Source organism: Phycodurus eques, chromosome 3 (assembly GCF_024500275.1).
Source record: "Phycodurus eques isolate BA_2022a chromosome 3, UOR_Pequ_1.1, whole genome shotgun sequence".
In the NCBI taxonomy this organism is placed as follows: domain Eukaryota; kingdom Metazoa; phylum Chordata; class Actinopteri; order Syngnathiformes; family Syngnathidae; genus Phycodurus; species Phycodurus eques.
The window spans coordinates 7,966,088-7,981,004 of NC_084527.1; the positions used below are offsets into that span (position 1 = coordinate 7,966,088).

General features: G+C 41.6%; 1 protein-coding gene across 4 annotated transcripts in view; it reads right to left on the reverse strand.

Annotated features, from left to right (window-relative positions):
* The window catches only part of pde4d (phosphodiesterase 4D, cAMP-specific), a 221,034-nt gene that overhangs the window by 51,013 nt on the left and 155,104 nt on the right, over nucleotides 1-14,917 (reverse strand). The gene's annotated exons all lie outside the window — the stretch shown is intronic.

A 14,917-nucleotide genomic window follows, 5' to 3' on the forward strand; every position in this document is an offset into this window, starting at 1 on the left:
TGGGTCCTGAAAGTCCCGTCGCCGCTAAATTACATTCACTGTTGTCCATGTGTGTTTTATTTGCCAAAGTGTTCTGACAGTTAACAAATGAGTGGGCCTTATTATTCAAAGCTGATGCTTTGGTTGCCCATAATACAGGATTTTTGGGGCCAATCACCGATCAGCAAGTTTAAAAGAAACGATAACCGATCAGAAGATGGAGCAATGTGTCTATTCACATGACTTGTTCATTTATTGTATATACTTGTGTACTGTATATTGTATCTGTACAGCTTATCCTATTTGAGCTGGGATGGGCGTGCTGGAGCCCATCCCAGCTCAAAATTATTCTCTAGCATTTTAGACAAAAGTTAAAACACCAATGACCTCGAAGGGGCATTCAAGGATTGGCCACTGACATAAGTTTAGGTCAGATCAACATTACATTACAATAATGGGTGTTAACTTACTGTAATTAAATTAATGTATTGCAATTAAATTACTTTAATAAATACTGTTAATGACATGCTTACTCTAACTTTCTCACTGTCCCAGCTATATGGACGGGTGTTGTCCAGAGTTCGCGTCCGTTTGAATTTGACTTTCCCCTGTCAGAAAGTGACATTGGCCATTTGTAGACCAGATTAGTTTATATGAGGGCACTAAATCATATCACTCACTCATTCAACTCCTGTAATTGACAGTTTCCACCAATAGGGGGGAGTAGCGCATCACAGAAGCAACCACGAGTCGACAGAGGACATCAATACCTTTTTACCTTTCCAGTCACGAGAAATAAATGTGTAAGAATAACATTATAAGAGGCATATCGGTAGAAAAAAGAAACAAGTTAGGTTGTCAGTAGTCTATAAAATAAAACAACAATGTTAATTTAACTCAAACATCAATAGCAAAATTTAGAGATTGATGACTTTGCAGTGGTCACTTTTTATCCATCCATCCATTTTCTGTACCACTTCTCCTCATTAGGGTCGCGGGCGTGCTGGAGCCTATCCCAGCTATCTTCGGGACGAGAGGCGGGGTACACCCTCAACTGGTCGCCAGCCAATCGCAGAGCACATATAACAAACAACCATTTTGCACACACATTCACACCGCAATTCAGTCTTCTATTAACCTACCATGCATGTTTTTGGGATGCGGGAGGAAACCGGAATACCCGGAGAAAACCCACGCAGGCACAGAGAACATGCAAACACCACACAGGCGGGGCCTGGATTTGAACCCCGGTCCTCAGAGCTGCGAGGCAGATGTGCTAACCAGTCACCCACCATTCCACCAGGCTACTTTTTTTTTTTTTTTAATTCTATTATTAAATTCACAATTGTATCGGACCAATGTACCAACTGTGCACTAACACACTGTAAACCCAGCGGTGTTCCGGATGCTGCTCCGCCCTGTCGGACTCATTCAGCGTGTGACAACACATCATGTGTGTGTGTGTGTGTGTGTGTGTGTGTGTGTGTGTGTGTGCATGACAATGCCGTCACACTGGTGGGCCCTGTGACACCCGCGTTGCCACGCGGTAGGCCTACCCATGTAGTGACTCGGCTGAGCGTGTCAGGACAGGTGACAAGCATCTCCTGTGCTTCCTCGCAAAACAAGCATCTGCTTTGAACACGCTGTCGGCGCGACGGATGACAACGCTGCCGTCGTCACGTGTTCTCCCACTGTCCCTGACGCACGCTGCCATGTAACCAGACGTGGAAAAAGTACTAGGATTTAGTACTTAAGTAGAAGTACAGATACTGATAAGATGCAGACAATTCCATTCCAAAAATTAACTCGTTCAGTTCTTTTTTTTTTTTTTTTTTTAAATAAGTCGATATAGTAAATATTATGACAAGCCTATGAACAAGTTCAGGTACAACACTCTCTATTAATGTACTAATGTGTGCAGATCGCTCAAGACGTCATTGGCCAGTCGAACTTGGCCTGCTCTGACCGACCAAGCCGAAGACGAAAAAATGCTGATGCCATTACGAAAACAGTTAAAATTACAAGGGCCAGCACTTTTGGTTCTAAAGGACCTGGGCAGATTACATGATCATGAAACACACAGAGAGGCTGAAATCTGATTGGACAACAACAAAAAAAGACATCCACATATAAATACTAGAAAAAGTGGAGTCAAGAGAAACAATGAAATGAGAATAATTCCATACAATAGGTTGTACAAATAGGTCAGTGCTTCGCCCACGCTTTTCGACCTTGACGGAGGTAATCGGGTGTGAAACCTCGTATTACAAAGCTCTGCAGACAGACACGATGCTAAACAACGCACGCTGTAACTAAACAGGCAGACACACACAGTCCACCGGTTAAGTGCAGGCGTGTGTTTACACAGGTAATTTACGGGCGGTGTGCCAGACATGCATTGAGGGATTGCCGTAAGAAAATAAAAAAATAGTTCAGCACCCTCTACGGACTCGGCTCCAAGGTTACGCGATCGATACCCACTGCGGACTAACAAGGCTAAAACTGCAACAACAAAAATAGGGACTTGTAGTTGATTTTCTGATAGGTCATAAGGATTGTGTAAGTGTGTCCATGCAGTTTCTTTTCAACTTAAATAAAAAACTACTCAGTTAAGTCAGTACGTAAACTGAGCAAAATATCATCTGGTACCAACAGTCCACCACGCTGCCATTTGCTGCATTTAAAGGCACTTTTGAGATGTGCCAGCCTTTGTCATTATGATGTCATCTGCCTTCAATTACAGCATCCGGATGCAGCCCCCTTAATTGGGACACAGCTACGTTATTTTGAGCGCACTATGTCTTCCATGTTGTTGGAAAGTGCCGCAACCAGCTGGGAAAATACCGTAGTCCCGTTCTAATGCAATCAAGCGAGAACATTGCGAGCTAAACTGGTGTTTTATTGCCACAGTGGTAGTTATATTGTACTGGTCCTCGTAAGTGCTTCCATCCTAATGCTCCTTCATACATACAGTATATGATTTCTTCTATGCAATTGCAAACATCCATAAATGGAGTGCAAGTGCAATTCAGCAGTGTATAAGCCCTTTGTTAGGATTTTTGTGTAAACTGCACATTTAACGGTGGCTTTGAGTGATTACTTTATATAGTGGCCAACCTGCCTATTTACTCCAATTCAGATTTGGGAAGTTGTCTATTGGGGGTGAGGCCTTATTTTTGTATAAAATGCATTTGTATAATACTTTAATGTTTTTCAAGGCATAATTAGTGTAATAAATAAGACTTGTAGATCCCCGTAATAAAAAATAGGAGCGACCACATGTTAACAATGGAGTATGGGAGACTATTTGAGGGAGGCACTTATTTTGTTGAAATGGACTCATTTTTGTTGTGGGCCACATCGTAGTTATGTTTTTTTTTTTTTTTTTTAATTTTTAGGGCTATGATGTGTAAGCATGTGTTATGATGTTAATCGCCTCAAATTATTACAAATACATAAAAGTGAAATCAGAAGCTAATGACAACTGTTCAAATATAAATTTGACTTTTAAAGGGGTACAGTTAACAAAAAAAGGCTTACAAATCTCAATCAATTGTGGTACTTTAGCAAGAAACATTAACATTAAATGATGTGCTGCGCCGGATCTGGCGCCCGAGCCTTGAGTTGGACACCTATGTTCTAAAGTAAGATACTGTATGTGCCTTGGCTTAGTAAAGGTTGGGAAACATTGTATAGAGTACAGCACATAGTTCCAAAGTGCCTTTCTGCATTTGCACAAGCGCTTTGTTGTTAGGTTTGAGTGTAAATTGTACATTTAACTGTAGCTTTGAGTGACTGGCAATGTAACAGTTTGGTTGGGTTTTACAAATACCGATCAGTCAGTGCATTACCTTTTTTGCGTCATTGTTTCTCCACAGGCGGCACGGTGAGCGACTGGTTAGCCCACCTGCCTCACAGTTCTGAGGATCGGGGTTCAATCCCCGGGCCCGCCTGTGTGGAGTTTGCATGTTCTCCCCGTGCCTGCGTGGGTTTTCTCCGGGCACTCCGGTTTCCTCCCACATCCCAAACAACATGCATGGTAGGTTAATTGACAACTTTAAATTGCCCGTGGGTGTGAATGTGAGTGCGACTGGTTGTTTGTTTATATGTGCCCTGCGATTGGCTGGCAACCAGTTCAGGGTGTACCCCGCCTCCTGCCCGATGACGGCTGGGATTGGCTCCAGCACGCCCGCGACCCTAGTGAGGAGAAGCGGCTCAGAAAATGGATGGATGGATGTTTCTCAACAAACAACACCGATTGTGAGCGACAATCTGTGTGGACTAAGGTAGCGGAGATTGCCCATACATCCATCTGTCTGACACCACCGGCTGACAGGATCATACAGAAAGCACATACATCAGAGTTAATTGAATTCTCTATGACGGTGGCTGAATGGTGTAAAAAATAAATAAATAAATAAATAAATTCACAGTTCCTGCTAAAGTGGCAGATTATCGCCATGGCAACTGCACCTTTAAGATGCGGGAAAGCAGGGCTCCAAAGACTGACTATTCATCTTCCAGTGTGTGTGAATGAGCAAAGTTATTGTGAGGAAGAGTCGCCGGCGGCGTGGCTAAGGAGGCCAGTCCGCTTTGATGCCAACAAAGCGTCTCTCGACCAATAACGCGCCTTGGATAAAAAAAAAAAAAAAAAAAAAACAACGGGCTGTTTTGTGTGTCAAGGGCCAATTCCTTCATCTCATCTCGCACTTCCTGCCTACCATTTGCCCTGCTTGCCGAGTCATGTTTGTGACGTGGTTACCTTGGCGATGTGGCAGCTTTGAAAAGGGACAGGTAACCAATCAGCATGCAGTTGCTAAGGGCAGGATATGATGACAAAATAGAGCATGACGATAGGGGACGTGTTGGAAACACAACGCGATGGGAAATGAACCAAAAAAAAAAAAAACATTCATCATTTTCATGTTACCTTGAATGTTTTATGTGCCAGGGAACCATGATTATATCACAATAAGGCAGTCCACAATGCATTAAAATGAAAAATGTAAATAAAATACCCAAATATCAATATCATTAAATGCAATGAAAATAATGCACAAAAAAGACTTGTGTTGTACTTGTAGTGGGCTGAAATGTTTAATACTGATATGATTTGGCGGAAGAGACTTGATTATCAGTGCAGATATCGTTTTGTGTGCTGTGTTAGTCATCTGTAGTGCAGTCCACACAAATACATTTTTTCTTAGACGTTCGGGGTCTCTCACATATTAATAACGAGATAAGATGGTGAAAATCATTACGCTTTAAGATATTTCACTGTGTATGAGTCATTTGAATTAACATGCACTACTAATTTCCTTGCCAGCTCTTCAGCGATGCAGTGCCAACAAAGGCATTCACTTCCACTAAACGTGGACACAATGAAACAGATCCGAAAGTGTCACCGAGGGGCTGCCGTCGAGTCCTTGCAGGATTTACGTCTTCCGCGCACGCTAACTGTGAAACCCGCTTCCACTCTTAGACACTGTGGCAAATTGATGGAGCGATGAATGGACGTGAGCAGCCTTTTAAACGTTACGCATGGCCACACACAGCGCTCGAGATGTCGTACGGCGCGAGCACATGGGGCAGCTAATAGGTTTAACCTGGCAGCGGGCCCGGTGATGTCAGAGTAATCCCTCACGAAAGCCCTGATGACATCACTACTACGCTGGTCAGCATGTGTGAGTGAGAGCTGAAGCCAAATGCTTGTGGTCAACCTGTGTGTGTGTTTCTCTCTCTCTCTCTCTATGCTTCTATGGCAAAACCCTTGACATCCTATCTTTATTGTGTGTATTTTTCTCTTTTGTGTGAACATGTTGGACAGTCTATGAAAGAAACCCCATTAGACTCTGATCGTTTGTGCCAACACTGTCCAGGTAATCCAGGATGTTCCCCAACACACACGCACGGAGATGCTTGGAACACTAGTGTTTCTGTGCGTGTGTGTGTGTGTATGTGTGTCTGTTCTGTGTGTGTGAGAGAGAGACTACACAGTGCGTTCATGCGCAGTTTATACTGTGTAAGCGGGCCGCCACCACATGCACTCACCCTAACAAGCACATAGGGTTCCATATGGGCTTGACAGTGCCATCAATATATCCAATTAAAAGCAGAGCCAAAGAAAGTTTAATGCTAAAACCACTGCAGAAACTCAAGTACAGTAGTCAGTAAATGTTAAAGCGCCCAAAAACACACTGCAGTGATGATACTAAAACCTACATGCACAAAAAAAAATATATTTTTGCAAAGCAACAAGCAGAAGTGGGACTACAACAAAACAGTTCCTCATCTGACAAAAACAAGTGGGATTCCGAGTAGTAGTAGCAGCAGAAGTATTTTTTAAAAATAAATTTAAAAAATGTAATGAATGAGTAATTGCTGAATAGTGCTTCTCTTTTGAGAGTCCCTACTCGTCACGGTCGTAGCCAGTTATGAGGCCTTTTGTCTTCCTGTAAACAGACTGATGTGCGAAAATAAATTCTGCATAATTGCTGAAAACAAGCTGACATTATGGTGGGCCTAAAGGGGTCAAAAAGGTGCAGCTTGCAACCTGCCCAAAAACGCAGCAACTTCTATAAGTGTATCATGGGGAAAATGTATTTTAGGGGTCCCATAAATTCACTCAGTGGCGTCCACCGGAAAGTTAGAAATAACTAGCCCCCGGCACCAGTTTCGCTGATTGACATGAAATTTGGTGGAAAAAGTCTCAAGGACCCATGCATGAAATTGACCGGGAAGTCAGCCATTTTGGCGGAAATTTCAGGGTTCATACTTTGACGACCTTCTACTTGACAATTAACCCAATTGTAAGCAAGTATCTTAGACGGATGGGTGTTGCTAATTTCTCACACTTTTTGGTCTACACCAGGGGGTGTCAAACGTAGGGCCCGCGGGCCAGAACCAGTCCTGTATAAAGATAACTTTGAATTTTAATCTTATTGAAAGTGAACGGTGAATACCACTTCGGTTGTGCTATTCACAATTTGGTTTGAATGTACAGGAAATATAAGTCGTTAAACATTAAAAGCAAACTTTAGTTGGTCCGTTAGTTTAGATTTTCTTGGGGTGGTGTTTTTGCAACACTTATTTGAAATGCGGTGGCCCTAAAGTGGTCAATACGGCTCAAAACTAGACAGGCAGAACGTTGCAGGTACACGCCGCTGACACAACCCACAATTAAAAACAAATAAAGGCACATTAACGAAAACCTTGCCGAAGAGTTTAAATGCTGCCAGTGCGTACTGAATGAGTCCTAAATGACTGTTTGCTGACCTGAGTGTTATTCTACACGCCAACAACGTACGAGTCTGTGCTACCGGATGGATGAAAAATGTAACAGTTGGGATTGTGCAAGTAGGAGTGCGTTTCCTCCAAGGAAGCCATTGCATTCGTCATGTGCCAGCACGCACGCACACACAGAGGAAAGAGTTGGCGAAACATTTGTTTAAATGTTTGTACATATGTGGATATAATGGCAAGTTTTAGGGAGAAAAAAGTGAACCAGTGTGTCATTAAGACTTGATTCAGCCAGGTACGAGCGGGGACTCCCTCTCTAAGCGTGTCTAAACTGTTGATTACGCCGAGTCATAAATACGGTCATCATCCAAATCGTCAGCATCAGAGCTTTGCCGCTAATGAGGGCAATTCCCGGAACGCATGTCAGGCGCCACCTCCGGACGCCACCGACCACGAGGGACGCGGTTGCACCACAGCAGCTGGCTATGTAATAAGCGCTTATTACCTCCTCCAAAGAGCATGAGGTTTCCATCGCTGTGTTTTTTGTGAGCAGGATTATGCAAAACCGACTCACAACCAATTTTGGGGGACGTTTTCCATCAATTTTGTTGACATTTTTCTCAATATTGAATGATTATTGTCAATAGTCATAAATAATCATGTATAACGGGTGGAAAAGTATATCGCGTGAACGTCATGTAGCGTGCTGTTCTTTAACCCGGCCCACTGAGCATTTACACGCACACATCTCACACCAAGAGTCCTGTAATATTTGTTGCATTCATTAAGCTATTTATTTCTAAAATTGCTCACTTAAAATGTATTTGTACCAGTTTTACTTGTTTCTACTAATTTATCTCGTGAAATAATGTTTTTTTTTTTTTGCAAATACAATTAAAATAAAATTTTAAAAGTATATATTGGTTGATCAATTATAATTACATTATGAACAATGACAGCTAAAATTAAGTTTACATGTATTTATTCCTTTTTATAATTATTTTAGTCAGTTAATTTTTTTGCAAATGCAATGCAATTAAATAATAGGACAATTAATAAAAAAAAAGGTTTATTATGAATAATACAGAATATAAAATGTGATTAAATTATTCTTTTGTTATTAAAATAAATATATTTTTTATGCTGAGCCAAGGTAGTAATGTTCTGCCTTGGCTGAGTTTCATGCCATTCTAATAGACATGTTCATAGGTTTTAACTGTGACAAAGGTCAGAGCACGTCCAAGAGTAGCCCCTCAAGAGCAGGACGTCTGTATTATTATGAGATGATTTCCTTCAACTGCAGCTACAGCACTCCACATTGTTTTGTTTCATTGCCATTTATTAGTGGCGGTGAAACCATTGAAGTGGACGGCTCCTTTGTTTGTGCAGGAAGGGCCCGCGCTTGATAGCATCTCGGGGCCAGCCTCAGCTTTTGTTTGGGTCGAAGGCTGACGTACAAGGCCACGGAGTGGCACTCTGTTTCACTGCACGTATTAAGTTTCACAGAAGCATCTTACGAGGAAAACTACAAAGGCCAGCGTAATCCAAGTTAGGGACGGGAATCAATCATTATCATGTCACTGACGAATGAAAAAGGTTCCCATTAAAACATACTAAAATTGATTTCTATGTTGAAAATCCAACTTTTTTTTTTTGAGGCTACATGCACCAATATTACTGTACAGTACGCAATGTTTGTTTTGCTTGAAGGTTGTACATTTTATCCAAACTTACCACACCGGTGTGCTTGGTTATGGTGACATTGCTGGCCTACAGTAATCATCGTAGGCGAGTCGCTTACATGAGCCGGCAAAAATTAGTGTGCTTCCTAGCTCCAAATCCATTGCCAAAGACGAACAGCTTGTCAAAAAAAAAATATTGTTACCGTACCAAAAATAGCATGTTCCACACTGCAGAGACTGTTCCACACTTGAGTTTTTATTCCTCAGAGTTAATACTGCCGCCACACCGCTCTCTCTCTCTTAGACCATCATGACAGGGCCGCCACGTCAATGCCCACATTAAACATGGCCACCACGTAAGCACGTCTTTTGGAATTGGTAACATAAGATAACATATTGTAAATCTGTGACCCGTAAATACGTCATATATTTAATTATTATTAAATGTAGTTTAAATGTAGCCCTTCTAGTTTGCAGTGGTGTAGAACTCCACTGCATCATCACAGTAGTTGCACACCACTGCAAAGTAAAACCACAATAAGAAACATATTGTTAAATTATTACGTCTCTGACAGAAAACCGGGCACAATTATCTTTGTAATGATCATCTTCTAGTGTTACGGTGCGCTGTCGCGTGACTTGACTAGAGTGTCGAATGAAGCAAGCCATATTTTCAATCCCTAAAAAAAACAATCAGTCATTCCCAGTCAGTCAGTTGCCATCGAGTTCAAACTGCGGTGATGTTCTTAATTTCCGACAGCTCACAAAAACATGCGTCATGGCCACCAGTTGCAGGGAGGGTGCCAGCTCGCTGCTGACTTTCTTATTGATCTGTCCCTTCTTCTCCCCCTTGGTGGGCGAGATGAATGCCAGATTGAGTGGCCACGTGTAGCAGCTGCTGTGCGGACAGTGCCGGCTGATACATCAAACTGAAAGAGAAATGGATATTTACAATCGCTGTGATGTCCAAGCTGCCTGGGGCAGCACGGAGCCTGATTGCTGTCACATTTTCTTACCCTCTCCTGGAAGTGTGGTGTCATGTAGCCATACCTGAACATTGTTATCAAAGACAAATATTACTGTGTGTCGAAAAGCTCACATCTTTATTGGTCATGGTCAAACTTGATTTGCACTAATCTATTTCTACAAGACCCCAGGTGTTGTCTCTGGCTCCAGATGACCATTTTGTGTCATTCCAGAGACTTTATTTTCTGTCAGTTTTCACCACTAAAAGAGACAGTATTCTACTTTTCTAAAAAAAAAAAATTAAAACAGTTCCCAGGTGTCTTGATAAAATGTGGCCCATTCTTCAGTTACAATTGCTCAAGGATGAACATTACATCGTATCACCCTGTCAAAACAGCTGGCTTTGGGGAGGGGGGGGGCGCTGTCTTGTCCCATGCAACTGAACCACTGTGCACCCCGCCCCCTCTACTACAGGGCCAATGAAGAGTACGGTATTTTTACATACTGTATTATTAAAATTTGCCCAACTGTGAAGTTACATTACATCCCAAATCTGACGACATATTTTCAGAACTAAGCAGTTCACCAAAAATCTATGCAATTTCACACTTGATAAGCAGGCAGGCACTCCGAAGACCCAACTATTTGCATACAAGCCATGAAATTTTCAAATGTTCCATTTAAATTAGCTTTGACGTTTAGTAAACAGGCACAAATATTTACTGTATATATGTACGAATACTTGCTAGGAATGACCTCATTGATAAACATGGAAAATCAGAATTTCAGCATGCTAAAGTCTTTTTGGTGAAAAAAAAAAAAACATGCACTGTCATAATTAGATATGCTTATTTATTAGTGCTAAAATGTCCTCACGTTTTAAATATTCATTAGGCGATATAACTCCCAACATAATCATACTGCACATTGAGGGTTCTGGAATGTGGGCAAAAGAAGATGATTTAATAAGAACACAACACCAACAATGTGTGAAGGAAAATGCAGATAATGACTGAAACAACAACACACACAATGAAGTAAACTCTGGTCTGGTCAAGCAAGTCGTTGGGGGGGGGATGTTGATGGGGGGGGGGGGGGGGAATCAGGAGGTGAAACAGTGAGGTCTTTGTGGGCAAGAACTAACATTCCACGTTAGCGCTCATGCACACGAAACTGAGATATATTGTGAGAAACATGTCTGTTACGCTTCAAGTCAGTTCATAATCAAGTTAACACTGCACCGCGCAACTTGTGGGACTCCTCAGTGTTCTCACAGGCCCCATAAAGTACAGTAACGTGCTATAGGATTTTCTCTTTAAAGCAGCACAGATCAGTATTTTTCTTGACAGGGATTTGTTGGATAGCGACAGCGTTCTGTTCCTACAGCGGTAATGCAACCTGAATTTGTACGTAGATTGGGACATGCCGTAATCTATCATTAATCTATGATAACACAATATTATTGTAAATTCATAATTACAGAAAATTGTTGTATTTTAAACACTTGAGCTATACATACTGTATATGACAATGAAGTGAAAAACATTAAGTGCGGCGATAGCAAAGCTCGTTTTCTTTTGCCACGCGACCATGTATTCAGTGCCTCTGAAAACTTTGTATGTCAATCCCGTCATAAACCGAGGATTTATTTATGGATTCCCTGTATCTTGAAAATTGGGCTGTACAGCCACCAAGTCGAGCAATTTTGTTGTCCTTGACTAAACCTTATGTCCAGTTGCAGCACTGTAGCAAAAACCCCACTTGACAAAAACTCACAGTCTAGCTACAAAATGGAATGAAAAAACCCACCAATAATGTTCTTGGTATGTTCCTCCCCTCCCCTATGATATATATTAAAACATAAATAAATAAATGGAGGGGGGGGGGGGGGGAAATTAAATGAAAGGCTGTTCAGTGCATGCCAATGCAACAGGTGGCCTGAGGAAAGTCATTTGTGGAAACTTGGATTCTAGTAAAGTACACCTAAGTTGGTGTGCACATGCAGAGCAACACTAATGCTGCATTCCCACTTTTGCTCTACTCGGCTCAGTTTGGGGCGGTCAGTTTTCCACTAGTGCAGGAAACTGCCAAAACCACGCTGGATTGAAGGCGTTGCTCAAACCACACAACCTCGTAGGAAAGCAAGATTGATGCTACAGTTGATCAGTACCTCATACGTATGCGCACACAGTGCTGGTGGGGGTTCTCGGGAATATTCTGCAAACTGTGAGTGATGACTTTGTGTCGTCACAAGTGACAGCAGATCTAGGGTCTCACCAAAATATTTAAAAAAAAAAAGCCCATTTTATGTGCAAGGTAACTGGCAGCGCTAGAAGGTCATCTTAAGTTTGACCAAGCGCAACTACAATCAATGACACAGGGCAGCGGCAGAGGAGAGCGAGATAACAAGTGTCTCATTGTCAGAGGCAAGACTCGGGGGTCGAGGTGTAAGAGGTACACAGGAGTGTGTCGAGGCACAGGAATGAAAATTGACTATTAACCAGTCAAATATTTGAAAAATGCATCATCCGTCATCCATAAGTGGTCAAACGGGCCAAAATAGCTCCAGCCCTCAGACAATGTGTCTAGATTGCATTTAAAGCAGTGTTGAAGGCAACACATATTCTCCCAAAAAGACAACAAGCACATCAATCACAGACTTTTGATGTCAAAAGTCAAACTTTTGCTAAAATAAACTCAGTTTTGAGCACACCACACCCAAGTTAAAATGTACTGTATAACTTCCATACTTCAAATGTTCCCATATACACAGAAATACATGGAACTACACAGAATATGTAGGTTTTCCTCCTACTTTATGGATGGATGGATGGGTACACAGACAGACTGACAGATAGATAGCTAGACGGAAAGATAAATTATGTTCTTACCTCTGATATAAATTATGCTCTTTGCAGGTAGCTAGATCAGTAGAAAAAAAATAAGACAGATGGGGAGCAGACAGATATTTCATCAAATAATTGACCACAAAAGTGTTTAAATTGCTCTTAGGTAACAGAAAATGTGAAATTTTGAACTAAATGTCACAAGTCATGTCACACTGCTACACCTAACACGGACAGAAAGGGAATAGCTCCATTATCAAGGTGCAATGAATAATACACATCCTCCCGAAAGCTCCTCTGGCTATGCAAACACACACACACACACACACACACACACACACGCGCGCTCAACAATGACGGTGAACACTGGTTTGTGATGGCGAAAACCAAAATCCCTGCCTGGGTTAAATTAAGTCCACGAAGCTCATTTGTCATGTTTCATAGACTAATGCTTGAATACGACAAGCATGGCAGCTTGTTGAATTGTTACCACACAAAGTATTCAGAGAGAACTTGATATCTCAGTCAGCAGTCTGCACTATTAAATAAGGATGAAACAAATATCCTACTGAGTTAAAAACAAATACCGCATATAGTTGACTAGCCTGTAAAGTAGTGAAGGTATTTCCACATATTAAACAAAAACTGTATCTAGTTTTGAACGCTTTCTGCTCTAAGGAGTGTATACAAAAAAATCTGGCAGCGTGAGATTCAAGCGAGGAACAAGGATGTTTGAATGAGTTTCACGTAATCAGTATGGTTTTTTTTGACTGCACCTTCCCATGTATAAAGTCCGCCTTCTTCCGTGCATGACGTGCAGTAAAGTCAAAGATACTGTACTGACGTCTTCACACACGTCAATGTCTTCTTCCGCTACCGCAGCAGTTCAACCTCTGCGTGCCGAGTGAAAAACTCCCTCACCCTTAACATGATGATAGCCCCGCGAACACTCCCCTAGTGAACAGCACCGACAAGTCGACCCAGCAATATTCCTCAATCAGTGGTAGAATCAGAAACACATTTTAGACTGCCTGTAAAAACTGTTTTTTTCCACTTTTTTTCCTGTGTGGCTGTTCTTCATAAACAGCACAGACGCAGAATAGGGGGACAAAGTCAAACTGCAAATTTCATGCCTTTGTTGGTAGTATCAGAAAACCCTTTTACAATGCCTGGAAAATCCAGAATTTCGCACCATTTTCCTGTCATCGTTTTGTATGAATGGCAAAAACGCAGATTGCGGGGAGAAAGTTGACCTGGAAATTTTCCGGCTATAGTATGAACGTCAAAGAAAGGGTGACATCAACATCGGTCAAGGCCAAGTAAATCCGCAGATTTCACGACTTTAAAGATAGTATCAGATGCTCCTTTTACACTGCCTGTAAAAAGCAGCATTTTCCACCTTACTTTCGTCTCGTTGTTGTATATAAAAAGCACATAAGGAATGGGGGAACAAAGTCAATATTGAAATTCATATTTACACTGCATAGAAAATTCTGTATCATTCTGACTCTTTGTGTGTGACTGTTCTGTACAAAAACTCCAATCCAGAATGGAAGGGCAAAGTGGACTTGTGAATTTCTTGGCTTCTGGGGTAGTATCAGATGCTGTTCATACACTCTGTAAAAGCTGGCCTTTATTTCCATGTTGCGGTTTTGTAGAAATGGCATTTTGTGGGATAAAATCGATCCTGATATTTTCTGGTTTCGGAGGTTGTGGGAGGCTTTTACACTGTCTGTAAATCTGGCATTTTTCTGCCTTTATTCCTTGTGGCTGTTTTGTATAAATGGCACCAATATGGAATGCAGCGGTGAAGTTGCCTTGGCAATTTTCCAGCTTTGGAGGTCAAATCAGATGCCCCTTTTAGACTACCATATAAAAAAAAAAAAAAAAAAAAAAAAAAAAAAAAAAAAAACAATGCCTGTACAAGCTTTCATTTTCTTCCTTTTTTCTGTGTTGCCATTTTTCAAAATCGAACTTTCTGGCTTCGGGGGTAGCATCAAAGGCCCTTTTTACACTGCCTGTAAAATCTGGCATTTCTACCCTTTTCCTGGGTTGCTGTTCTCTATAAACAGCACTAATGCAGAATGAGGGGTTGAAATCAACCAGGACATTGTTCAGCTTCAGTGGTAGTATCAGAGATGTCACTAAATAGCACCAAGCCACAACAAATAATAATAAAGCTAATCAGAACTGATTGCATTGGAC